This window comes from Lissotriton vulgaris, chromosome 10 (assembly GCF_964263255.1).
Source record: "Lissotriton vulgaris chromosome 10, aLisVul1.2, whole genome shotgun sequence".
NCBI lineage: Eukaryota > Metazoa > Chordata > Amphibia > Caudata > Salamandridae > Lissotriton > Lissotriton vulgaris.
The window spans coordinates 890,383,272-890,411,143 of NC_141698.1; the positions used below are offsets into that span (position 1 = coordinate 890,383,272).

Sequence of the window (27,872 nt, forward strand, 5' to 3'; positions counted from 1 at the left end):
GTGTTTCCTGCGCTCCGGTTAGGAAACGAATTTCCTTCGGCGCGCAATCCTCACCCAGTTCGATGGTATTGTTTCGATCGCGCTCCACATCGACGCGATTCTTCACCTTCAAAGTCTTCGATTACGGTCGTCGGCGAAGGCCTTCGGGCCTACCTAGGCCTTACTTCTGGCTCATGGAAAGGACGCCATCCAAGAAGTGTCCTCGATGTGGGTCGAAGTTTCCCCACACCGACCTACATGAGGTGTGCAACCTTTGCCTCTCACCGGAGCATGAGGCTAAAGACTGTTCCACTTGTGCCTCCTTCCGCTCCAAGAAGACGATCCGGGGCGGACGAGCTCGAAGAACAATGGCCCGCACGTCAGCTTAGATCCCCGACGACATCTTCGAAGAGGGCTACAGCAGCATTCTCTGACCCTCATCATAGTTGCTTCAACGTGGGCCAGACAGCCGTGGTACACCACACTGATAGTACCGCACCAAAAATTACACCTGTCTCCACACCACTTAACGCAGAACCATGGAGAGATCAGACACCCGGACCCAGCTCAGCTCAACCTTGCGATCTGGCTCCTGAAATCCTAGAATTTTGATAATTGAACCTTCCTCCAGACTGCATGAATGTCATAAAAGAAGCTAGACGTCCAACCACTAGGGCATGTTATGCAGCCAAGTGGAAACGATTTGTAATATATTTTCACAACAACAATACTAATCCTCTAGATGTGTCTATTCAACACATCATAGGATACTTACTGCATCTCCAAAGATCCAACTTAGCCTATACGTCTATTAGACTACATCTTGCTGCAATAGCAGCATATCTGCAAAACAAACAACATCTATCTCTATTCAGAGTGCCTGCCATTAAAGCCTTTATGGAAGGCTTTAAAAGAATAATTCCTTCCAGGGTACCACCTTCACCTGTGTGGAATTTAAACGTTGTACTCACACGGTTAATGGGGCCTCCCTTCGAACCCTTACACAAATGTGAAACACAATTTTTAACATGGAAAGTTCCTTTCCTAGTAGCTATTACCTCTCTGCGGAGAGTTAGTGAACTACAAGCACTAACCATTCAAGAACCCTTTTTGCAAATTCATCACAATAAGGTAGTTCTGCGTACCAATCCAAAATTCTTACCCAAAGTCATTTCTCCCTTCCATCTCAATCAATCTGTGGAACTGCCCGTTTTATCCTCGCAACCACAGACCGTACCAGAAAGAGCTCTTCACACATTAGATGTTATGTTATGTTAATTTCGATTTATATAGCGCCAAATCACCGACAGGTCTCTTAGCGCTTGCTTTGGGAACCCGTCCTGGCTTTCCCTGCGAGATAACCCCTACTGGGCATCCCCAAGGTGAAGACCAGGCATCCCATCGCGGTAGGGCCGTAGTGGAGATTAAGCAAGCTATTGCCCAGAGTTGCAGAGTGTGAACCCATGATTCGAGTAGGCACCGAGGCGAGAATTATCAAGTCCGTGGACATTTTGAGCTCAAGACCCTGCCGCGTCGGGAATTGAACCCTGGTCCCGGGTCTGACCTCTGCATCAGGGTCTGCCTCCTCTAACCAGTGAGCCACACTTCTCCTGATGTCAAAAGAGCATTGCTATACTACATAGAGAGGACACAACCCTTTCGTAAGACAAAACAACTTTTTGTGTCTTTCTCACCACCACACAGAGGTAATCCCATTTCAAAATCTGGGATAGCTAGATGGATTGTCAAATGCATACAAATTTGTTACCACAAAGCTAAACGTACGTTATCTGTTCCTCCTAAAGCCCACTCTACAAGAAAAATAGGGGCTTCAATGGCATTTTTAGGGAACATTCCCCTAGATGATATCTGCAGAGCAGCTACATGGTCTCCTCAGACATTCACAAAATACTATTGTGTAGATGTGCAAACCAAGCAACAAGCTAATGTGGGCCAGGCTGTTCTCAAAACATTTTTCCAAACTACAACAGATAGGGGTGGTCGCCGCTAGGGATGGGTACTGCTATACAATCTATGCACAGTGTGCAATCTGCAGCTCATATGCCTCGAACGGAAAATGCTACTTACCAAAATGCATCTGTTCTTGGCATGTAGAGCTGCAGAGTTGCACACGCCCACCCGCCTCCCCGGCTACCCTTGTCTGTTCCAGTATTATCTTAATTAGATGCAAATTACATGGGCATCCTTCCTTTTCTTGCAAAACTCCATCATTTCCCTAATGGCGAAAAACAATCTGGGGATGGAGCCGCTGCCCATGCGCAATGTGGTCCAAAGGAGGAGTCACCTATCTCGTGACTTCCAAAAAGAGTTTTCAGGACAACAACAACCTGCAAATATCCAGGCCCAACACTAGGTGGCGATCTATGCACAGTGTGCAACTCTGCAGCTCTACATGCCTAGAACAGATGCATACTGATAAGTAGCATTTTCCTTTTTGATCGAATGGCTGTTTAGAAGCAGAAGAATCTGAGTGTGTGTGGGGGGGTATATGTGGGGTGTGTGTGTAGATATATACCTATCTATGAATATATACAAAGGAGGTTTTCGTGGCATATGTATATATATATATATCACCCATTGGCAATTGTCAGTAGGTAGGTAGGACCTAATTTCCATAGGAAAAGCATTTTTTAATACTAATAAATTTGGTACCGTTTGATTAATCTTCATGAAATTTTTAAAACTAGTTTCATTCAAGCGGGTTATTGTAAAGCACGACTACTCATCCGTTAGGGTCTCAAGGCACTGAGTAGGCGCAGGGGGTGGATCTGCGGTTCAGTCAAAGAGGCAGGTCTTGAGGTCCTTCCTAAATTGAGGCAGGGACAGTAATTGCCTTAGATGTAGAGGCACAGAGTTCCAGTTCTTCGCAGCAAGGTAGAAGAAGGATCTTCCTCCAGTCATGGTATTGGCGGAGCAGAGATGTCTGGTGGGAATGTGGAAAGAGAGGCGATAGTTGAGGTATGCAGGTTAGGTTCAGATTTTACACACACAAAACCATAGAAATTCAGCAGGAGTTATCTCGCGCCCTAGGGTAAACTATAACTCACGCCCTCACCATACATTGATAATTACCCTACATATTACATCACTCATGACATCTTCTAGGACATCTCTGATAATATCACTGCAACATTTGCTGTAAAATTATTGATGAGAAAAGTGTGCATGATGATGATGCGAGTTATAGTTACCTTACGGCTTGAGTTTTAGTTACTTGAGATAACTCTAACTATAACTGCTGAATTTCTATTTTTTTGTTTATGTAAAATCTGTACCTAATGTGGAAATGAGCCTTTTTAGGGGCCCACAGGTGCAGGGGTTCACCTTTATCTGTCCACTGGTCCTTAAACCAAGTAAATTGAAATTGGCACGGAAGCTGGAATATCAAATAACAAGTTTATTAATCACTCATGAGTGGGACTACATCAATACAACACCCTCGGGCACTGAATGAGGTAGTACCAGGAATACAGAAACTAAGGGTCTTTTATACCTAGTTTGTTGCACAGTAAGCATGAAGACTCAAATAGAAGGCATAAGCATACACTGGAATAGCTATTGACTAACATGGGCAGGTAGAAACCACTTTGTCAGCAGAGTGGGAGGAGAGACAGAACTGCCTATATCAGTTGGAACAGCCTGACAGTTACATTCTAAGAGAGGTGCATTCTAGCAACTACATGCCTTTCTGAGCTTACACAGTGCTCTGGCTCAGTACTGAAGGAGTTAACTACAATTGATGACTCAAGGAGAATAGAAAGGCAGCCAACAGGAAAGACAGCAGAATCACATGTCTTAACAAAATGGATGCCACAACTAAAATGGCTTCAGCTTATGCTAACAGCAATTTCTGCAATGGAAGAAACATGAAAGTTATCACCTACATCAAATTCTCTTATTTCTTGGTCAGTTACTAGTCAGGCATTTACATTCTGAACATTTTGTTTAGCTGGTAAGCATGAGGTACAGGTAGAAGCACAAATGGAGAAAATAATGGTTATTATCACAATCAGAACTGTCAATATTTTCCAACCCTAAGCAGGAAGCAAATCCCAAAAACCCCAAGTCCAATTCCAAGTCCCAGGGGTCTGATGTATGTCAGTGGCTATTTTATGCAGTTTAGAAATAGCCAACAGCACATGTCTGATGCAATATCTAAATAAAAACATTATCTTGATAGATCTTCTAGTGTCCTTCTTTATGAGGGCTAGAGTACCAATGATATGTTCGGAGGGCAGAGTAGCATTTCTCAAAGTGTGCACAAAATATTTTCCTTGCAGAAAAACAGTATTCCAAATACAAATTCAATCATTGTCACAAAAACAATCTTTGTTTTGGGGGACCAAGAGGACCAAACGGGCCATGGGAATTAAGACGAGGAGCCGCAAAGGGCTTTTCCTCCACAAAAGTGGGACGGCCTAGGGGGTACATTGCTAACAAAAAAAGTACTTGGGGAATTGAAGCCACTGTACAACCAGCCAGAGGGGAGTCTTCTCCCTGTCTCCATCTGAGCCTCACAGGCAGGCTCTTATAGTTCATCAAGTGTTCACTTCTCCCATGGTGGAGCTGCACAACTTGCAACCCAGAAAAAACAATAACAGGCCAAGCTACGGAAAACGTTTTTCTTTCAGGATAGGGCAATTACCCACTAGGGCAAATACCTTCAACAATCCTTTCCAGTGTCTCGGGCAGTGCAACAGTATTCTTCACTCTAATCTAACAGGCACCAGAGACACAGCACCTGTACCCTGTAGTGTAGTTCCTATTTTCCCAATAGGCCCTGCTCATTGGAATAACATAAAAAGTAGTATCGACGTAGAAGTGCGGATCTTCCAGGCCTCTACTGACTATGCTAAACTTAATTGGGTTTGTTACCAACTAGCTCAGAGGTCACTGGAAACTTTCCTGACTGAATAGGAAGTGATCAGCTTCCCTGGTACAGACAAGAAAGGATTCAGTTTTCCAACAACCGTGCAACATGACAACTTTGCTCCTCAGATAAGAGTCAATCTCTAGGGTCGTGTGAAACAATAGACAGTTATTTTACTCAGTCAGTTGTTGTGCAGATTACTTTCACAATATGTAGAGAATAGAGAGATGGGCGTTGTCAATAAAGGGTAACATTTATTGAACAGTCTTTCTTCTCATACAAGAGAAATGAATTGCCACAATTGCAAGACTTTTTATTATAAAAAGTACGTACAGTACAATGAGTATTGCGAAATAATACTGTAAAAGCATTGATATGGTTTCTTAGCCTCACAATGGTTTAAAATGAATAAAACATATATACATTCATATATACATTAGGCTAAAATACTCAACTGGTGCTTCTAACTACGCCTACCCCAGTGTACCTGACCTGAGCCTAATACTTGGGATGGGAGTAAGTAAGTAGCTTTAAGTTAAGTTGGTTTTGCCAAGGTTTGCTTCAAGAATTCTCTCTAAGGGTTTAGTCAACACCATAACTCTGGAATAGAATGATGGAGGTCTGGTATCTCCTTCAGGGAACTCGATATCCCAGTCACTCGCAAGAGTGGGCTGGAAACGCTGGAGCTGGATTTCTCGGCATGAGAAAAGACAGCGTCTCTCTCAGCGCGTCGAGGAGGAGGAGGAGGGGCAGCGTCCGCGGGCAGCTTGCATCTGCTGGGCTCTTGCAGAGGACGGCTGTTCAGCTCCTGGGTTCACCACACCATTGTTCGCTCGTTAGCAGCAATAGCAGTAGCGATAGTGTCAGCATTAGCTTGACAGCGATAGCTTCAGCATAACAGCAGCAGCGATGGTATCATCAGCATTTGCTTAAGGCAATGTTGGTACTATTTATACCTGAAAGGTGCCTTGTTTGACGTAAGTTTTTGGACATAAGACGTCAATAAAGGTGTCACTAGGAAGTGATCGTCTCTCAGTGCTCATTAGAGTTCTATTACTAATAAAACATAGCAAGCGGGGCTTTCCCAGGTTGCTGAGTTTTTATCTTGTTGAAGAACTCGGAGTGTTAATCTAGGAATCATAGATAGTAACTTCTGCTATGTCATTGCACTAATGAGCTGCAAAGGAAGTTGCAGAGGAAGCGATTCTGAAATGTGGCTCTGTTCGTGTGAGGCCAGAGACGAGTTTCTGAATGTTGCATTTGATCGATTGTGCCAATATAAGGAATAAATGGATTTATAGCCGTATAGGGGCATAAGGTCACAGTATCGATCAGGGTCCTAGATTAGAACGCGACAACCCTAGGCCCAAGTCCTTCCCTACTCCTGTGTTGCTCTGCTGCCGCACTGCTCTTTCGTCGGGCCGCAGATTGTCCCTAGTGTGCCCAGGCACCTCCTTTTTTTAATTTTTTTAATTTAAATTTGTTTATTGGGTTTTAGCTTACATTATACAATCAACATGGAAGTAGTTATACATTATATTCGTATATGTCCACAGGGATACAGCAGCGATACACACCAAGCTGTTGTCGCCATGCAGTAGGCACGGGCCGAGTGGCTGATGCAAATCGTACAGTTCGGTAGAAGAAATCGGCCCAGGCACCTCCTTATCAACAAACAAAGGTGCAGACTTGCATTTACTTGGGGACCGTAACTCAGAGGCCTGATGCACAGAACCCTGTGTATCTGAAGCAACCCTTGTTTCAGAGAGGGTCACCTCAAGCAAAACCTCCTTGCTCTTGTTATCGGTCTGTGACTCTCAGCTAGGCATAACAAACAGGAACAAAGCGAAGAATCAGCTCTCTGTCCTGATTTGTGACCTTGTCTTTCACCCAAGAATTATCCGACAGTGGTAGGGGTTCACGTTTCACGTCACTTTCATGGAACCAGTGCTTCCGGCCTTCTACCTTAACTGCGGTCTTAGTTGCCAGCAACACCTGTGCTGGTTCCCTTCATCTCGACTCCAAGCTGGACTTGCACTGAATCCACAGGCTGGATCTGATGTCCGGGCCCCTCTGGCAATGGTTGTAGGGCAGCAGATATCTGTTAGTGAACAGAACAGAAATCTTTAGACAAAACTTACAAATAATCAATCAAAAGAGGATGTTCAATTTGAGAAACACCCCTATATTATTCTTCTGAAGAACTTTAAAAAAAAAGAATTTCAAAACAACTATTCTTTTTAACAAACTTGTACTTAATAAGTCATAGAAATTACAATACAGCTTCTACTTTGTGAACCTTCACTATTGTGCAAAACTGCAGACACCTCTAAAATTATTTTCCTTGCATAAGAACAACCATGTTTTGCGCTTATGACCATGCTCTCATATTATAAGTGTAGCAGGAAACTCTAAAACTGTGAATGTAACAGAGATCCATATTACATGAATAACTGATAAATTAAACATAACCTAATAGGTACATGAATATTCCAGCAGAACTTGTTTGTGGCAGAGAAGAAAACAAGCAAAACAACATTTTGTTCTTAAGAATGTGTGCTAGGGGCATATGGGCATCTTTCCAAGCATTGTGAACCATATGCATCATACTTTTCACGATCTGGACCATGTGATATCATATTCAGAGGATAAACCTATTCACCAGCTCTAACAAGGGTTGTCAGATTGATTATATAGACTAACTAATGAGGGACTTGTGATGCCTCTTCTACTTATGTAGTGCTGTAATAACATCAACAATAATGGTGGTGCCACTTGGGCATTTGGAACAAAAACCCCTAACATATAGTTCCCCTTAAAGGTCAAATAAGAGAACAACAGTCTATTCTACCCATCCTTTCATCCTTATTCAATTCCAGTTTCATCAGTTTACAGACAGGATGGGCAGTCACATGGCATAGTTAATTCTAACAATTTTGTTCAAACAGTATTACTTAATAGCCAATAGCTTAATAGCCAATTAGACGTGCACTGGTGAGGTGCTTTGTCTCTATTAATTCAGCATCCTGTGAAATGAATGACTAAAGCGAGCCCAACCAATTGTCTCATGGTCGTTTCTAGACCGCTTAGACAGGAAGGAGAGGGGGAGGGAGGGAGGTAGAGGGGGAGGGAGGGGTGGAGGGAGAGAGAGAGAGAGAGAGAGAGAGAGAGAGTGAGTGGGGGAGAGAGAGAGAGAGAGAGAGAGAGAACACAACAACAAACAAAACCCCAAAAAATACATTGTGTTTCTTAATTTTGCTTACCCTTAATTTGCCCAGGAGCTACCCTCCTTCGACAGTGGGTAACTTAAGCAGGTGACCTCCTGTCGACAATATTTACCCTCTTTGGCAACTGGGCATGAACAGACTTGTAGAAGGTAAATAGCTAGTGTAATCCATACCAAGGAGGCCATGTCCAATACTATTGGACTGTACCACTTTGTACATTTTACTGTACAAGTGCATTGAGCTAACTAGAAAACATTAATCCATTAACAAACTACCAATTCCTTTAGCTATTGTACTATTTTAACATGATGGTGCATGAATGCAAACTTAATTTTATAGCCTCCTTATCTAGTCCTGGCACAGCAATCTTAAGTTAAAAACCACCATTATTCTGTATGTATGGCAGAGCTGCTCTCTGTACATGGCCCACAGACGCTGCTGCCCTCCTTCTCTCTTATGGTTTCATACAACCTGTCTGGTCTTTTGCCAAAAATAATAAGCAAAGCCTCTCTCTCTCTCTCTCTCTCTCGCTTTCTCTCTCTCTCGCTTTCTCTCTCTCTCTCTCTTTCTCTTTCTACGCTCTGGCCATCTCCTTGCAAGGCGAAGTGGCAGAGCAAGCCTATCAGAAAGAAACCCTTCTGTGTGGGTATTTTGGTTTCAGCTGTGCTAGTTTGCTAAATACAGAACTTGGCCTTTCACCCTTTAACCTGTTGTCCCTCGTTTGAGGAAAGTTATCCCCATGTGGCCATTACATTTCAAAGTAACTCTTCCAGAAGCATGACTAAAGGTATCCCTGCTACGTGCCTGTGTGCTGATCTTTTAAAGGTAGGATGTAACTTTTACTCTTCATTTTTTTTATTCTTGTGCACTGTGCGTTCTAGCACCTAAAGAACTGGCTCAAAATGTTAGTTTTCAGAATGCCATAATGCGCCCAGAACTATTGTGCATTAAGGCGTGCAATGTAATTCACATGTCTCGACAGCTACTCTGTTTATATACCTTTTTAATTGTATTTGAGACTGCAGCCATTAGGCCATACTAGAAATCATATTTTAAGTTTGTTACTAAGATACAGTAATATTGACATTTTTAGAGAAACTAATACTCACCTTTTTAATTTTGATGTACAATATTTTTAACCATTTAAACATTGAAATCTTAATGCACAATTTGCACAGGGTAATTTTCTACAGTGTTAAATATTATTGAATTTTCACAATGGTGTTATTAGACATAAAGATTATTATAATGCAAAAACGATTTTAGTGCAATGACTCGTATTCATTTTTTGAATAATGATTACTAACCCTTTTGTTGTTTCTACATATGAAAAGCAAGCCTTATTACTTTCCTTTTGTCTTTAAATGCATTTATTTATAACACTTACAAAACTTCTTTTGAAACTAAGCATAGAAGCTTTACTGATACGTAAAAAGTTTGTTTCACTTTTTAGGAAGTAGTAATTATTTACCATCAGATCCACTAATGTGCTTCTTAGGAAAGCAACAAGAAAGAAAGTCCTTACTTTTATCCTTTCTCTTTTATCCACAATAATGAAGCTGTATTTCTAACTTTCAGAATTAGTGATATTTAATGCACATGCTTTTATGCCATTTTGAACTAACTTAAAACCTAGTTGCCACAGTGTTTATTTGTAGCTTGTGCCTGGGTAAAGCCTATCTTATTTAATTAGCTTAGTTTTAGGACCAGCAGGTGTTAGCTTCTACACCTTTTCAGGAGAGAAGGCCTTGTGCTCTAGGACTGATAAATCCTGTCTGACAATTAATGGCACAGGGCCCCTTATAATGCGATCTGTTTCCAATATGACATCAATGTGCTGTATTCTAATGTCAGCTCTCGTAGTCTGCTGATCTCTCTCTATGCAGACGACGTCACTCTGTATGTCAACAACCCTGCAGAAAATTTGAATCCACTGCTCCGGGAATTTGTACGTTTCGAGGGTCTGGCGGGCGTGTCTATAAATTGGTCCAAGTCGGTTTGCATTCCCTCTAACTGACGAGACAGCTCAACCTCCTTCGGACTACCCCCTGCGCTGGGAGACGGACGCGGTCAAATACTTAGGTGTCTGGATTAGTCGTGACACGCAGGAACTGTGGTCCCTTAACTTCGGCAGAGCGGTCGACTGGCTGGAGCGGAGGGTGGAGGTCTGGAACAAGCTCCCCCTGTCCCTGGTTGCGAGAATTGCACTGGCGAAAATGGTGGTTCTCCCGAAATTCTTGTACCTGTTCGTCAATCTTCCGCTGCCCATGACAGCATGCTTCCATGCACGAGTCCGCTCCTTACTTTTATCTCTGGTGTGGGCTGGGAGGCAGGCGAGGACCTCTTGGGCCCTGCTTACACTCCCGTTGCGACAGGGGGGCCTCGGGGCGCCTACCTAAAGCTATACTCGCTGTGTGCTCAGGCCCAATTTTTGCATTTCTGGGTATTCCCCACCCCCTACCAGCCGCATGTGGCGGTGGAATTGGCCGCGGTTGCCCCGTTGCCACTTCGGGTGGCGTTGTATGGTAAGGTTTCTCGCCCATCGAAGGAGGTGGACACCGTTGAGATGATCCGCTGGTCCTGGAAGGAGTTACGTCAAAGGGCAGGCCTTCCCCTGCTCTATGCGCCGGCTATTCCACTGCGAGGCAATCCGATGCTGCCCTGCCTTTGCGCTAGGGGTGATACCATCACGCTCCAGGGGAGACGGGTGACCACTTTCGCAGACATCTACCCCGATGGGTCGTTTGGAGAGTTGGGTGTCCGTGAGGACGGCCAGCCTACCTTGTTCTCGGACGCGCTTCTGTATCACTCTCTCCGGGAGTCCTGCAAGAAGATGTGGCCTCAATTCCCCGAGGAACCTCCACAACTGGATGCCCTTCAGAACTTGCTGTCACGACCCTCCCCCACGAAACTGGTCTCTAGACTATACAACTGCATGCAAGAGCAGGCCCCGCTCACCGTGCCTACGGCCAAACAAGCTTGGGCCGCTGACCTGGATGGGACCCTGACAGATGACGTGTGGGTATTCTGCTGCAAGCAACTCACGGCGCTGTCACCGAATTATAGGCTACGACTGGTCCATTTTAAATTCCTGCACCGGTACTATCGCACACCAGTACTGCTACATCGCATGGGAATCCGCACTGATGCTTCCTGCTGGAAGTGTGGTGGAGCTGACGCGTCCTTCCTCCATGTGGCATGGAGCTGCCCAAAGCTAGATGAGTACTGGTCGAGCGTCTTTGAGGCTATCAATCACATATTACACAGGTCAGATGAACCCACTCCGCTGTTAGGGCTCCTGGGATACGTTAAGGACACCGAACCCGGTGACAGGAAACTGCACGCGATGCTGCTACTTTACGCTAAACGCCAGGTGGCGATACACTGGGGCCGTGGTGCCTTGCCTACGTTCGCCGCATGGGTTCGAGACGTTACATATGGTCAGACACAACTCACAAATTACTGGGAAACGATGCCCACCGCATCTAGGCCCAATGACATCTGGGAACCCTTCCTTCAGTGGACTAGAGAGCGGGCGGGTTCAGACGCCTCTGTGGACTCCCCTGGGGCGGGTGTGTCGGATGACATGGGGTGAAACCTTTGAGCCATGTGTGCATTTGCTGGGATGGATGAATACATGCTTGATAGATGGGCCTGCGGGCTGTGGAATGCTTTACTACTGTCGGATTCCATACCTGATGCGTGCCAGCCGGGTTTAACATGGTGCCCCCCTTCCTGTACAGGCGCCCCGCTGCTTTGTCCAGCCGCGTCCCCTCCCCCCCCCCCCTCTGCCCCCGCCCCATAGCTGCTGCCTTGAAGTCCTCCTGCAGCCACCAGTGCTGCTTGTTATCGCCCCTCTATGACTGACGGGTCCTTGTACGCGTGTCCCTGCGTATGTGAGATGTGATGTCTGTTTTTTTAAATAGCTCTGCACCGAAGTTTGTTGTTTCCCTCCGATTGTTGCGGGGGGGTTGGGCGAAAAGGTGGCTGTGGACGATCTAACTATGCATTACATTTTTCATGAGCTGCGGTCCTGGTACTCGCCGGAATGGCGGGACGAGACCCAGAGCCTGGGATTCGTTTACCAGTCCTTGACACCCAAAAATGTAAGACCATCCACTTTGCATTGGTTATACTGTTGTACTCCTCGCCAGGGTCAAGGATGTGTATCTCCCTGAATGGCAGGGTACTGACCTTGTTTTATGGCTCCTAATGTGATACACCTTCTTGGAAAACATTTGTTGACATCGCGGCCTGCCTCCGGGTTGTTGGCGTGACGCAGTGTAGCCTTTCCTTTGCACAATAAATGTCTTACACCAAAAAAAAAAAAAAAAAAAAAAAAAAAGTGCTGTATTCTAATGTCCTCACAGGAACCCCAAAAAGTTGATAAACCACTCATTACCTGCCTCTGCTCTGACAGACAGCTTCCTTCAGACAGACAGCTTGAGCAGCTGTTAAAAGCTCTCTTTCTGGTGCTGGGAATGAGGCTCAGTTCATTCTATTAAAAACCAGGCATTCTAAGCCTGTCAAAATCTATTGTTTGCAGGGTGGTAAAAGTAGGACCCTTTTATTTTAGCAGCAACTGATAAATTATATAATGTGAATGCCTTTTAATATTTAATATGATGTATCTAAGGATAGTGCTGTAACATTTTGCACAGCTGATAGGCAGTATTTACAAAATGTTGGGCATCTATTTTTAATTTTGTTAAGTCCTAGTTGTGTAAAACACTCAAATTCGTTTTTCTCTGTGAGGCCTACTTTTTCCTATTAAGTGCCCTTTTCTAGGTAAAGTTAGTTTTAACATATAGTCAGCGACGCAGCTTTCCAGGAGACAGGAGCTGGCCGCGCGCATCTCCTTTGCCAAAAGGCGATTTGAGCGGGCCACTCGCACGAGAACGCGCTCGCTGTGGCCAGCTCCTGTCTCCTGGAAAGCTGTAACACACAGCCACACCTCCCCCGCTTAGGCATGCGCACACACACGAGCGCACCTACACACAAGCATGCACACACACATACAGAGACCCCCGGCTCCCTCCCCCTGCACACATACACACACGTGCAATTCCATTGCAATGCGCGGTTACAGACACAGTGAACTTTGAACAGCATTGGCTTTTTTTTAGGCTCGCCCCTTCCCTATTCCGCAGGAATAGGAAAAAGAGCCCTAATGCAGCTAAACCACTACTTCAGGCCAAGGGCTCTCCAGCGGATTTTGAGAGGTGCACGTCTCGTGCACAAGCTTGCCTGAGCCTTCTGCCTATCAGCCTGCCAGTTCTCCTCCCCTAATTATTCACTTCACTTATTCACGGCCGCAGGCCGTGACTCTGGCTCTTCAAAGGCTCTGCTCCCCGCCCCCCGCCTGCACTTCACAGCCGCTTGCCTTCTGTCCCTTAATCTCCCTGTGACTCCCCCTCACCTCTCCCACTCAACTGCTTCAGGCCCCCACCATTTGCTCAGGACATTGCTTGTTTCTCTGAGTTTGGCTGTGTTTGGTTCCCAATCCATTTCGTACAGTCAGTAAGACCTTCCCACTGCTTGGCAGCTGCATTATGTATGTATACTAGAGATGAATTCCGTTCTCCCACCCCTCCTCCCAGCTTCCAACCTCTCCCCGCCCCCTACTCCCGTCTTTCAGCTACTGAAGTCACGATGTCAAAACGAACTGGAAGCTGATGGTATCTAAAAAAGCCTGAATTTGAGGTGGAAAAATTGGCCTGCTGAAGCCTGCTGCACTCGAATTATTTTAAACAAGCACGGCGCAGTCCAGCTGACAATTAGGAAATTCTACTTTATGGCTTGGGGGATCTGTACGCAACCTCATAATCACTGCATACACGTCCTTTCATTTAGACAGTAATGAATGTGAGAGTGGGGGCCGGGGGGAGGTTGCCCGGCAGTTTTAGACCGCTTAAACACATTTTGAAACAGCTTTGTAATTACTGTGGCTCCGGCGTTCAGCAGCCAATCCCAATTTGTAGTCTCAGAACATCTGTGATTTCTCAACAGCCCATTCGCACCCCCCACCTGAGAGGCATTGAGTGCCCCCACCACCCCGCCCCTCCCCCACAGGAAGTGCTGCGTGCCATGCTTGGGTGAGCCATTGCCCATAGATTCCGGGGGCAGGGCATGTTACCATGGGTGGGGGGCACGGGAGAGGTGGCTTCGAGGCATCCAGCTGCGACAGACTGGGAAACACGAGCTCAGTGTTCTCTTCGTAAGGATGTACTGGGATGACAGAACATTTCCAGAGGCTAGGAGAAAATGCGCGTATCAACATTCTCAGAACACTCACGACAATATCGAGGCGGTGTGTTCTTCATCACACGTTGCTGCTATTGTGCGCTTTAGGGAGGAAGGGTATGGATAGACAGAGTCTGTAAAGACGTTGCTTGTAACCTGCCTATTTTACAGTGTTTACGTCTTTGCTGTGACATGCCATTAGGCATCTCCAGGTGCAGCGTTCCAGGTATATGAAAGATCAAGTAAAGGCAGGCTTTCTTCCAAGGAAGATAGCATTACACTGTGACAGTACAGTCTTTTCTGTATTATTGGAAATAACAATTTGTTTTTATGTGGCAAGTCTACGTGTCTAGGCTCTAGTAAATACAAGGTATTAGCATTCTCCAGTTTACCCACCTCGGAAGGATGGGAGATTCATTTGGCCCTGACAAGGTTTGACCTTTAACTGAATGAATATTCCCATATACCACCAGGGGCGATATTTTGGATACTGTGCATTGCTCCACTCGGAATGGTGAAGTACTCTTAGCTGGGTGCGCCAGGCGTAGCCTGGGATATTCCCTATGACTTTGAATGCGAGGTTCCGAAAGAAAGCACAAACCTCCCTTTGTATTGGGATAAGTGTACAAGTGAAAGGCTGAGATACTGTTTCAAGCTGCCATTTTGCCTTTTGAGGTGTTTTCCTGAAACGGGTCAGGTGTGGTGCAAGGACCATGAAGCATCCTACCTAACGGTGCATAAGGGCTATTTGTCCTTAAAAAAAGATCATTCTAGCATTCCTTTGCAACAGGCCAATTCTATTATTGGTCCAGTCTAGACTGGACCTATCAAGCGTCCTCTGGAGACACCTAAATATGTACAGGGCCTTGTTTAAATTAGTTTGGTGTGGTATCATTTCTTTAGCGGTAGAAACCATTTTAAACTGCTAGAGCTAGGCTGGTAATATCATGGTGGGGTGGAAAAAGAAATGGTATTCTTTGGTAATTTACACAATAAATAGGAACATATTTTCTTAACCCCTTCCATGCTAATGACAAGGTCAGCTCGTCATGGGTGTTACCTGTGCTGTGCTTATGACGAGCTGACCTTGTCATGAACAATGGGAATGAAGGATCTGCAGCACAGGAGGGGAAAACCCCCTAGCAGCCAAGGTGTTAACAAAAGGCAAAGAGTTGAGTGTTATTTTTTTCTGATAAAACCACATACAAGCGACCCTTGACCTTGCCAGGTAGTTTGCTCCCCCACCACACAGCTCCTCCTGTGTTCACCTGCCCGCTGCTGCTGCTGGTAAGTTCGCCCCTCTGCTTGCTGTTTCTGTGCCCTTGCCAGCTGTCCCCCTTGCTGCCCCCGGTCTTCTGTGCCCGTCTTCTTCTGATTGTTGCCCTTTTTGCCTTCTGTACCCGTCGTGTGCCCCTGATTCTGTGACCTTTTACCTTCTGTTCAACTCGTGTGCCCTGATTCTGTGCCATTTTTGCCTCTGTTCCCCTCGTGTGCCCTGATTGTACGCCCGTTTTTTTCCATCAGTGCCCCCGTCTCTGTGACCATTTTGCCTCTGTTCCTCTTGTGTGCCCCTGATTCTATGACATTTTTGCCTTCTGTTCCCCTTGTGTGCCCCTGATTCTGTGACATTTTTGCCTCTGTTCACCTCGTGTGCCCTGATTCTCCGCCCGTTTTTTAAGTCTCGGTGTAGCCAATGCGCTTGTGCATTGCTTCTGCGAGTAATTATGTAGGGGCTCCAGGAAAGCCTAACAAGAGGGCTTTGAAATGCGGATTATGGCCAGTGCATGTGAGGTATTCAAGCGCGAAGCTGGCATCTGGACTGCTTTCGCCAGCGCGCGCTTGGCCTCACTTCGTGCTCCCCCTCTTTCTTTCATTATTGCTCACACCCCATATTATCGTTCCCTCCCACCCTTCCTTTGATGCCAGAGGGCTTTGGAATGCGGATTATGGCTTGTGCATGTGCCTCACCATTTGCTCCCCCGCATAAGACTTAAAAGGCTGCCGCTCCCCCGTCCCCTGCATCAGACTTGAAAGGAATGCACTACCCGCTATCTTGTTCTTTTAGCCCTACACTCGCCAAGCATTAACTAAAACTAACCCGTGGGCCTTTTGCCCCTCACTAAAAGCTCCTCTCCTCACGTCTCTTTCTCGCTCTCGCACCCATGCTCTTTCCGTTATTCCTTGCTCTCTTTATCGCCATTCCTCCCCGGTAGTTCTCTCTCATTCTGGTGCTCTCCCTCACTCTCCCCGTACCATCCCTCTTGCTAACTAACCTACTTTCCCTTTCAATGCTGAATATTGAAAAATATAAGCAGTCGGCAGGTGTTTTTAACAATTTTTTCCCTTTCTACTTGTGCACCACTCGTGTGTTCTTTTTTTTTTCTCCTACTACCCCTCTCTCTACGTCTCTTTCTCGCTCTCCTTGCTCTCCCTCCAACTCCACCCTCCAACTCCAACTCCACCCTCCAACTCCACCCTCCAACTCCACCCTCCAACCGCACCTCCACCCTTCACCCTCCAACTCCAATTCCACCCTTCAACTCCACCTTCCAACTCCACCCTCCAACTCCACCCTCCACCTCCACCCTCCAACTCCAACTCCACCCTCCAACTCCAACTCCACCCTCCAACTCCACCCTCCAACTCCAACTCCACCCTCCAACTCCAACTCCACCCTCCAACTCCACCCTCCAACTCCACCCTCCAACTCCACCCTCCAACTCCACCATCCAACTCCACCCTCCAACTCCACCCTCCAACTCCACCTTCCAACTCCACCCTCCACCCTTTAACTCCACCCTCCAACTCCACCCTCCAACTCCACCCTCCAACTCCACCCTCCAACTCCACCCTCCAACTCCACCCTCCAACTCCACCCTCCAACTCCACCCTCCACCCTCCACCTCCACCCTCCACCTCCACCCTCCACCCTCCACCTCCACCCTCCAACTCCACCCTCCAACTCCACCCTCCAACTCCAACTTCCAACTCCACCCTCCAACTCCACCCTCCAACTCCACCCTCCAACTCCACCCTCCAACTCCACCCTCCAACTCCACCCTCCAACTCCAACTCCACCCTCCAACTCCAACTCCACCCTCCACCCTCCAACTCCACCCTCCAACTTCACCCTCCAACTCCACCCTCCAACTCCACCTTCCAACTCCACCCTCCAACTCCACCCTCCAACTCCACCCTCCACCCTCCAACTCCACCCTCCAACTCCACCCTCCACCCTTTAACTCCACCCTCCAACTCCTCCCTCCAACTCCTCCCTCCAACTCCACCCTCCATCACTCAGGAACACCACCACATCACTCAGGGACACCACCACATCACTCAGGGGCACCACCGCATCAATCAGGGACACCACTGCATCACCCGGGAACACCACCGCATCACTCGGGGACACCATCACATCACTCGGGGACACCATCACATCACTCGGGGACACCGCCACATCACTCGGGGACACCGCCACATCACTCGGGGACACCGCCACATCACTCGGGGACACCGCCACATCACTCGGGGACACCGCCACATCACTCGGGGACACCACCACATCACTCAGGGACACCTCCACATAACTTGGGGACACCACCACATCACTCTGGGGCACCACTCAGGGGCACCACCACATCACTCGGGGACACCACCACATCACTCAGGGACACCACTCAGGGGCACCACCACATCACTCGGGGACACCACCGCATCACTCAGGGACACCACTGCATCACTCACGGACACCACTGCATCACTCAGGGACACCACTGCATCACCCGGGAACACCACCGCATCACTCAGGGACACCATCACATCACTCGGGGACACCATCACATCACTCGGGGACACCATCACATCACTCGGGGACACCACCACATCACTCGGGGACACCACCACATCACTCGGGGACACCACCACATCACTCGGGGACACCACCACATCACTCAGGAACACCTCCACATCACTCGGAGCCACCACCACATCACTCGGGGGCACCACCACATCACTCGGGGACACCACCACATCACTCGGGGACACCACCACATCACTCGGGGACACCACCATATCACTCGGGGACACCACCACATCACTCGGGGACACCACCACATCACTCAAATACACCACCACATCACTCTAATACACCACCGCATCACTCTAATACACCACCGCATCACTCTAATACACCACCACATCACTCTAATACACCACCACATCACTCTAATACACCATCACATCACTCAGCCCAACCACATCATCACTCAGCACCACAACAGCACTGTCCTTGCTTGCTACCAACAAGCATTGCCATAGCCAATAGGACTCGCATTAGGAAAGTGTAAGCTATTGGCTTTGGGAATAATGATGCTATTAATTTATATATTTTCAAAGACAACACATATTAAAAAAATGTGTCATTTACATACCAATAGCTCACACTTTCCTAATGCGAGACCTATTGCATTGCAAATGCTTGTTCCCTTTCCAACTTTCAGTTTCCTTTACTTTCATTTTGGTTCCTCTCAAGCCGTCCCACACGTAACTGTCAACTCGTGCTTGCCCCTTTCTGTGCGGGTGGCATCACACTGCCCGCCCCCCAGTGCGCACGCCGCTTCCATTGGGTCGGTTGTTGGAACATGGCGGCGGTGTCGGCCTGGTTTTGGAACAAGCGCTTCTGGCTTCCTCAGAATGTAACCTGGGCGGATCTGGCAGAGGTGGAAGGCGGGCCGCAGTACCCGCGGGCAGGGCACGTCGTCTCCGTGCTTCCTCTGGCACTCGGGCTCTTCGTCGTGAGGCTTCTCTTCGAGAGGTGAGTTTGATGGATGACTGGCGTAAGGGATGATCGGGGGGGCAGCGTGGAAGACAGTGTTGCGGTAGGTGATGGGAGAGTTGCAGTGAAATGGTAACCCACAATTGAAACGTGATGTGTGTTATGAGAGGAGGTTGACACTAGTGATGGCATACAGGAGGTTGCGTCGGGAAGTGGCACAGAGGCATGTGCTAACAAGTGTCATGGATGTGGTTGGTATTCAGTTGGAGGATGTGGGCTGTGACAGTGGGTGTGTGAGTTGGTGAATGATTGAAATGGCTTGTGGGGGTGATGACTGGAGATGAGACCGTTAAGTGCATGATAGAAATGGACGTAACAGAGTGGCTGGTTTGGTTAACGGTAATGTCAATACAAAGATCCCTTGAATAGCACTTGTGTTGTCATATTGCATTAGTACAGCATTTGCTGGCATTGTTATTGTATCTAAACACATTCTCAATTTGGCAGACATTGTGAAGTTTTGCGATTGCCATCCATTGTGATTGTTTGTTAGTGTTTGGTTGTGTCAGGTTAGTAAAGGGTTGTGTGATCAGTGAGGCAGTTGATTAGGTGACTCTTGTAAGGCGGTTGCCGTGTGACGAGTGATGGGGTGACAGTAGAGTTAGCTGAGGTGTGGAACGGATTGTTTTTAAATGGGGAGAGCGAGGTGATAGGTCAATATATGTAGTGGTAACCTGGAATCATTAATTCTCTGATACTGCTTATACTATTAAGTGAGCTTGGTGTGGTCGAATTGCTGCGTGACCCCCTTCTACCCTTCTAGCGCAAACTTCTGTTGTCCTTTCCGTTATTTTCACAGAGCTCTTTGCATTAGCCTTCTAATAACATACTGATACTACTGGTCCAGCGGGATGGTCATTCACAATGTTGTAATGGAAACTAAGTTGTCCCCCATTTTTGCTGACTGCGGACCATCCCCAGGGCTTAGTGCTCTGTTACTGCCTTTTCTCCCTCTGTAGTTTCTTGCTATATAACGCTATATTCTTGTTTGACACATCAAACTGCATTTTCGCCAATATTTCTGCTTCATTGCTTTTCACCGGAGAATGATTTTACACTTTTAATTATGAAATGTTCCCTTCTTTCCCCTCACTCCCCCCTTTATTTGCACCCCATCTTTTATATCTAGTGACAAGGCGTGTGGGGCATTTCTCTCTTCATTCTAGTCTTTAGCCCCCTTCAGTTTACGTGATTATCGTTCCGTTTCCATAAGTCTTTACTGATCTTGTACATGATATTTCCCTTTCTAAATACAGATCTCCGTTTGTATCTGAACATTTTCCACAGTCTGTCTCCTTAGTGTTCACACCAATCTCACAGAAATACCCTACCTCCTGCATCCTCTCTATGCCTACATTTTTTATTGTTTGATTATTTAAAATCTTTATAATAAGGGTCAATAAAAATGTAGCGTTGATGGTGCTCATTTAAAATGTCAATAAAACCTGTGTTGTATACAATCAGCAGCAATTTAGAGGTTTTTAATACATCAAAGGACAGGTTAAAATAGGAACCATTGGCTAAGAGTCCTAGTGAAAGGGGCAGGGTGGTTTCAAATTTTGTATTTATTATGCATAGTTTATGAAAACCATTGCACAGGTATGTGTGGTCAGTAAAAAACATTAATACACATGATAAAAGTGTTGTGCAGTGCTTACATACGAATGTGCAAAAAGGCTAATAAAACCATTCGATGAGTGCCATTAAGATGTAACCATAAAAACAAGAGCCCCAAGTATGCCCTGCAGTACTGTATAGCTGTGATGATAATGGTTAGTGTGGCCTACGATGTGCATCTATTGTATAAGACAGTAGTGCCAAACAGCCACAGTGCAAGATGCGAAAAGTGCGTACATATCAGGAGAAGACTCCTGATAGCTAAGCTAGTTTTCGACACGCGCACGTCTTCGTTTTTTTTCGTCTTGCACTTGTTAAATGAAGTTCGTGTTTAATTTTCAGATGGGACATGGTCTTGAATAATAACAGCTGTGAGCCCGTGCCTGAGGTGCATCATCAGAGCTGTGTGAATAATAACTGAGTCAGCCCCGTGCGTTAGGTGCATCATCAGAGCTGTGTGAATAAGAACAGCTGTGAGCCCGTGCCTAAGGTGCATCATCAGAGCTGTGTGAATAATAACTGCGTCAGCCCCGTGCGTGAGGTGCATCATCAGAGCTGTGTGAATAATAACAGCTGTGAGCCCGTGCCTGAGGTGCATCATCAGAGCTGTGTGAATAATAACAGCTGTGAGCCCGTGCCTGATGTGCAGCATCAGAGCTGTTTAAATAATAACTGCGTCATCCCCGTGCGTGAGGTGCATCATCAGAGCTGTGTGAATAATAACAGCTGTGAGCCCATGCCTAAGGTGCGATTCAGAAAAGGGGGTGGTGATGAACAGAGTGTCTGAATTAAGCAGACCACTCTTACCCAGTCCAAAGATCAGGGCTTGATCCATCACCGTTATTTAGCTCACTGCACCATCCCAGCTCAGAACCTGGCTATATGCAAATCAGTCTGTCCCTGGCCCAGTGCATCATGGGAACAGGGCAGACTAAACTACCAAGCCAATTCTTCACCAGAAAGGAGACAAGCTACCGGGGACTGGTTTCTGGCATTTCAGCCGTCGTCGGCCCGGCTTGCTTGAATCCTGATGGTGCAGTGAGCAAGGGACTCATGTCTGAGTATACCCTGCCACACCTATAGTGGCCAAAAACGATTCAGAAAAGGGGGTGGTGATGAACAGAGTGTCTGAATTAAGCAGACCACTCTTACCCAGTCCAAAGATCAGGGCTTGATCCATCACCGTTATTTAGCTCACTGCACCATCCCAGCTCAGAACCTGGCTATATGCAAATCAGTCTGTCCCTGGCCCAGTGCATCATGGGAACAGGGCAGACTAAACTACCAAGCCAATTCTTCACCAGAAAGGAGACAAGCTACCGGGGACCGGTTTCTGGCATTTCAGCCGTCGTCAGCCCGGCTTGCTTGAATCCTGATGGTGCAGTGAGCAAGGGACTCATGTCTGAGTATACCCTGCCACACCTATAGTGGCCAAAAACGATTCAGAAAAGGGGGTGGTGATGAACAGAGTGTCTGAATTAAGCAGACCACTCTTACCCAGTCCAAAGATCAGGGCTTGATCCATCACCGTTATTTAGCTTACTGCACCATCCCAGCTCAGAACCTGGCTATATGCAAATCAGTCTGTCCCTGGCCCAGTGCATCATGGGAACAGGGAAGACTAAACTACCAAGCCAATTCTTCACCAGAAAGGAGACAAGCTACCGGGGTGCATCATCAGAGCTGTGTGAATAATAACTGCATCAGCCCCGTGCGTGAGGTGCATCATCCACATTGCTCAGGTCACCCAAATTCCTGCACTTTCTACCACACTTCTTTCAAGAACAACATACTCTTGCACACACTCTCACTGCTCACCAATTCAAAGTTTGCTAAAAATTTTATGCAACGCATTGTCATACACAATGCCAATAACTCAAACTTAAATGCTGCAAGACCTATTGCATTGTAAATGCTTGTTTATTTTTATATGGAATGCTAGGCAATTCTGCTTCGAGTTTTAATTCAATTTTTGTTACCATTGAGGCAATATAATAATTGAATGTTCACACATCTGTACTTTGTTACTGCTTTTACTTTCTAAAGTAGCTATAGTAGCGTGCAGCTACTTAACATATTTTATATAATTCATTCTTTAAAATTTTAAATGTAATTCTTCCAATGGCATCTACAGAACACAATGACGCCAATAAACAACATTGAGCTAATTCCAGACATTTTCAAGAAGGGGCCACACACTCATAACACAACTCCGCTTGCTGAGGCAAGCCATCCTTACACAAAGAGCACAGTCGCTACTCACTCAAACAAGTACTTTACAAGCATTACCACCGGTGTCAGTTCACAAACCTTATCGACACTCAAACACACAATCAACCCACAAATCAACACCAGGACAAAAACAAGAAGCAGCCCACAGACTGTCCTCAAACCAAACCAATTGTAAATCATATTTACAAACAAAAGAGCTCTCAAAAGCAGTCCAGAGACTGCACCAAGACAAGTAAACAGCACAAAGACTGTTCCATGTTAAAAATATCATAAGGAGAAAAATCCCCACATTTGTACACAATCAAACCTATAATCTTTTTTAAATCAAATGACCCATTTACTGGCCAACTTAGATCAGGATCCTTTTTCGTATATTTGTTCCACAGTGTACTATACATTTATGGAAGAAATACCATATTTAATATACATAAACCTATTAAGTGTCCCCTCTAGGGGAGCCGGCTGACTACTTTCTAGATCCATATTGGTACCTCCAAGACACCAACACATTCGTAGTGTGCTAGGAACAGGCATGCCAAAAATGTTATAATAAAATATAATATTATAATCAAATAGGATTTATTTCAAGTGTATCAAATGTAGAGAAAAAAAATCTCTCCATTACCTGCCTTTGTTTATTGCAACAAACAAAACCAGAATCTTGGCCAAGCAAATCCAAAATCATGAGTGCCGCTTCAGCGACCTTACCAAAGAAGACAGGCTCTAGTCACAGACCTGTTCCAAAATACGCCGAATTACAAATTGGTCTGGCAGAGTGTTCGCAAACACTCTGTGTCTTTACCAAATCATAAGGCATGCCTATTACAGGGGTCTGCAGACCCACCCAAAACAAGATAGGTTAAAACCCCCAAGCCTTTGCAAGAAGAGACCGAATTACCAAGTGGCCTGGCAGAACACTCAAGAACACTCAAGAGCCTCCAACTGCCAAGCTCTGTGTTGACCTAATGGTCACTGCAATACTTAAGCCAAAGGAGATCTCAGTCAGGACCAGCCACCAACTGGAGGGTCAGATCAGGAAAACCCCAAAAGTCACTTTGGTCTGAAAAGACAAAAGGGTCTCCTCGTGCAGGGTATCTTCTCAGTAGATTCCATTCCTCCATCAAGACCGCTCCTTCGGATGCCCGCGTCTCTGATGAGCCCCACGAGCCAGGCGCCAATTTGTGTAAATAAGCCTTTTTAGGGGCCCACTGGTGCAGGGGTTCACCCTTATGTGTTCACTGGTACAAAATAGAGATTAATCACTCTTGAGTGGGACTACATCAATACAACACCCTCTGGGACTGTATGAGGTAGTACCAGGAATACAGAAACCAAGGGTCTTTTATACCCAGTTTGTTGCACAGTAAGCATGGAGACTCAAATAGAAGGCAGAAGCATACACGGGAATAGCTATTGACTAACATGGGCAGATAGAAACTATATTTTCAGCAGAGTGAGAGGGGAGACAGAACTGCTTACATCAGTTGGAACAGCCTGACAGTTAATTTCTAAGAGAGGTGCATTCTAGCAACTAAAGGCCTTTCTGAGCTTACACAATGCTCTGGCTCAGTACTGAAGGAGTTAACTACAATTGATGTCTCCAGCAGAATAGAAAGGCAGGCAACAGTAAAGACGGCAGAATCACATGGCTTAACAAAATGGATCAATCAATACAATACTTTAAAGAGGGTCAAAGGGAATATATTTACCGACCTGACATCTCACTTCCCTCCTATTGTCATATGAAAATACAAAACAGAGATGCCTCGGTCCACTGTGTGTGCTTCTGTACCAGTAACTAAGAACCAAGTTACATCTGGCTGAGAAATTCCTATCAGCCCACCCTTCTGGCGGAATCTCATCATGTGGGAGTTGGTAAACAATCCAAGCACTGCCCAAACCATCAAGTGACGGTGCGGATGTGGATGTCAAAAATAACTCTAGCCAGAATGTTGCTCAAAAAGGTGATGCTAATGAAGTGCAGTGCTCTAGTGAAAGTGATGATTAAAATTTACTTAGACAAAAAATATGTTTAATGAGGATTGTCCAAGTGTCAAAATTAAAACCATGCCTGGTAGTCCGAATCTATAACTACACCATGGCGCTGTGCAGGACGGTCAACATGTTTCAGCCTAGAAGGAAACTCTATCTGGCTTTCTTCAGGACCCTAGTGATGGTAAGCTACTGCAAGAAAGATGTGGTGATAATGTGTAAATGAAAATAAATAATATACTTTACAATATTTGTATCGACCAGGAACTTGGAGCCCCAATGTACACTGGAAGAAGTAAATTGACTTTCCCCTGTTGGAAAAAATACATAGAAAACACACATATTTACATGTATATATCCACATAGTAACAAAGAAGCTGTACAGACAGCACCACTGCGTGAGTAATATATACTCCGCTTAATCGTGAGCATAATAACCCTATTACAGAAAGGAAGTGCCTCTCAGTAATACTCACCCAACTTTTTGTGGGAGACAACCTCACCTCACCCAGCAACCGCTCGGGAATATGAGGCCCGCTCTAGTATATAAGAATAAGAAAAATTAGGGACATAATTAGCAAACTGTCTCACATGCCCAGAAAAGTTACTTTACATCTAAACCCTAACAATTTGTAATGGATGCTATCCTGTCATCCTATGGCTTAACCTGCTCAGGTGCCAGACAAAAGAAACAAAGAACTCACACCTATAGAAAATGCCAGAGTAATTTATGGCATTATCATTGAAATAAACAAATGCTCTGTGCTGTTACTATGCTTCCCCATCTAATCTTATAGTAAGTAAATGAGGCAAAGAAATTACAGAAGTTTATGAAACAAACAACTAAAGGTTCGAAACAGATTATTCAAACCTGCCTCTCTTAAGCCAAGTGTCAATAGCTCAAAAAGGGCCTTACCTGTCCGTCGGTACCTCTCTCTAGCGTCCGAGAGGAAGTGGAGGTACCGACTGGACTTCCCCTTGCTGTTTTATTCTGGGGCTGATTGGTTAATTGCCTGCCTTTGAAAGCCAATTAAAGTCGTGTTTCTAGACGCCATACTGTTCTGCACCTGTGCTTTGCCAAACCAAATCATAGCTAGTCTTTCGGGCGTGCGTGAAAAACGCTAGTTGATGCGCGCCTGCTCAAGAGAAGGAACACTATTCCCTCGCGCATGCGCTAATGCGTGCCGCCCGAGAAAACATTCTACTGTACACGAAGTGCACTGTATCTTTGTCACAGAATCAAAACCCTTTTAAAACTGAAGGCAATATGTAGCGCTGTATGTAACAGACCCTCATTATATATTCTTATTAAAAAAGTGCATTTTGGCTGATTGTCACCTCGCCCACCAAATTACACATCTTAAGTATACGTATAATTTGTTATAAATAGTGTTTTTTTTTTTAGTCATTCTTTATTATTTAGGGGAGATACTGTTGGAGAAAAATCTTCGTTTCGCGGACCATCACCGCGCATGCCCAGAAGAAGAGACACTGCTCTCTTATCTGAACACTCACGGGAAAGCAGCCCCTGACCCAGAGGCAAATCCATTCTTGCAACCAGAATACAGAGGAATCAATCTTTGCAAATTAGCCCATGAATGCAATAGATGTCAATGCACTTCGTGTTGGTTGAACCAGATACGTTAAAAAATATACATTATGTCTTGAGAGGTGTTATGTATCAGGTGGTCACACATAAAGATATTACTGTAAAGAAGCAAATGAGGTAAGTTTAAACCATCTATCTCATCTCGAGGTCTCACTCTACCTCTCCGTCTGAGGGGTCCCTCTTTCCAAATTAATGCTGATCCTGAAGCCAATGAGGGTAATGTGGGTATATTGCCTACTACAGTGAAACCCACGGAATGGCATCATTCAATCCTCTGCTGTCGCACTGGAGCCTAAAAATCAATTTCTATTCCTTTATGAATAAAAACCTTGAGATGTCACTTGTATGCGGTGGAATGTATGGATGTTCCAAAATCACCCACTTTAGATCTTCTGCCTGATATTTCATAGATAGAAAATGGTTGGTCAAACAAGTAGAATGCTTATGACACCGAATGGTGCTCTTATGTTCGCTGATTCGAACCTTCATTTTGCGAGTAGTATGGCCAATGTACCTTAATAGACAAGGACAAGTTATCATATATATGGCCGATACAAATATTGTAAAGTATATTATTTATTTTCATTTACACATTATCACCACATCTTTCTTGCAGTAGCTTACCGTCACTAGGGTCCTGAAGAAAGCCGGATGGTGTTTCCTTCTAGGCTGAAACATGTTGACCGTCCTGCACAGCGCCATGGTGTAGTTATAGATTCAGACTACCAGGCGTGGTTTTAATTTTGACACTTGGACAATCCTCATTAAACATATTTTTTCTCTAAGCAGTTAATTTTAATCATCACTTTCACTAGAGCACTGCACTTCATTAGCATCACCTTTTTGAGCAACATTCTGGCTAGAGTTATTTTTGACATCCACATCCGCACCGTCACTTGATGGTTTGGGCGGTGCTTGGATTGTTTACTAACTTCCACATGATGAGATTCCGCCAGAAGGGTGGGCTGATGGGAATATCTCAGCCAGATGTAACTCATTGTTCTTTTGTATAATCCCTGTTGGTTCTTAGCTACTAGTACAGAAGCACACACAGTGGACCGAGGCATCTCTGTTTTGTATTTTTATTTAACAAAATGGATGCCACAACTAAAAGGGCTTCAGCTTATGCTAACGGCAATTTCTGTGATTTCTACACTAACTTTAGCATCCCTCTATCCTTTGTTTTTTTTAAAGTGAATTTCAACTTTTTGTAATGTTATTTCCAAATTATAATGTCCTTATAAC

The 27,872-nt window shown here is 45.5% G+C and overlaps 1 protein-coding gene across 2 annotated transcripts in view; it reads left to right on the forward strand.

The window, feature by feature from the left end:
• The window catches only part of ANKIB1 (ankyrin repeat and IBR domain containing 1), a 429,345-nt gene that overhangs the window by 307,781 nt on the left and 93,692 nt on the right, over window positions 1–27,872 (forward strand). The gene's annotated exons all lie outside the window — the stretch shown is intronic.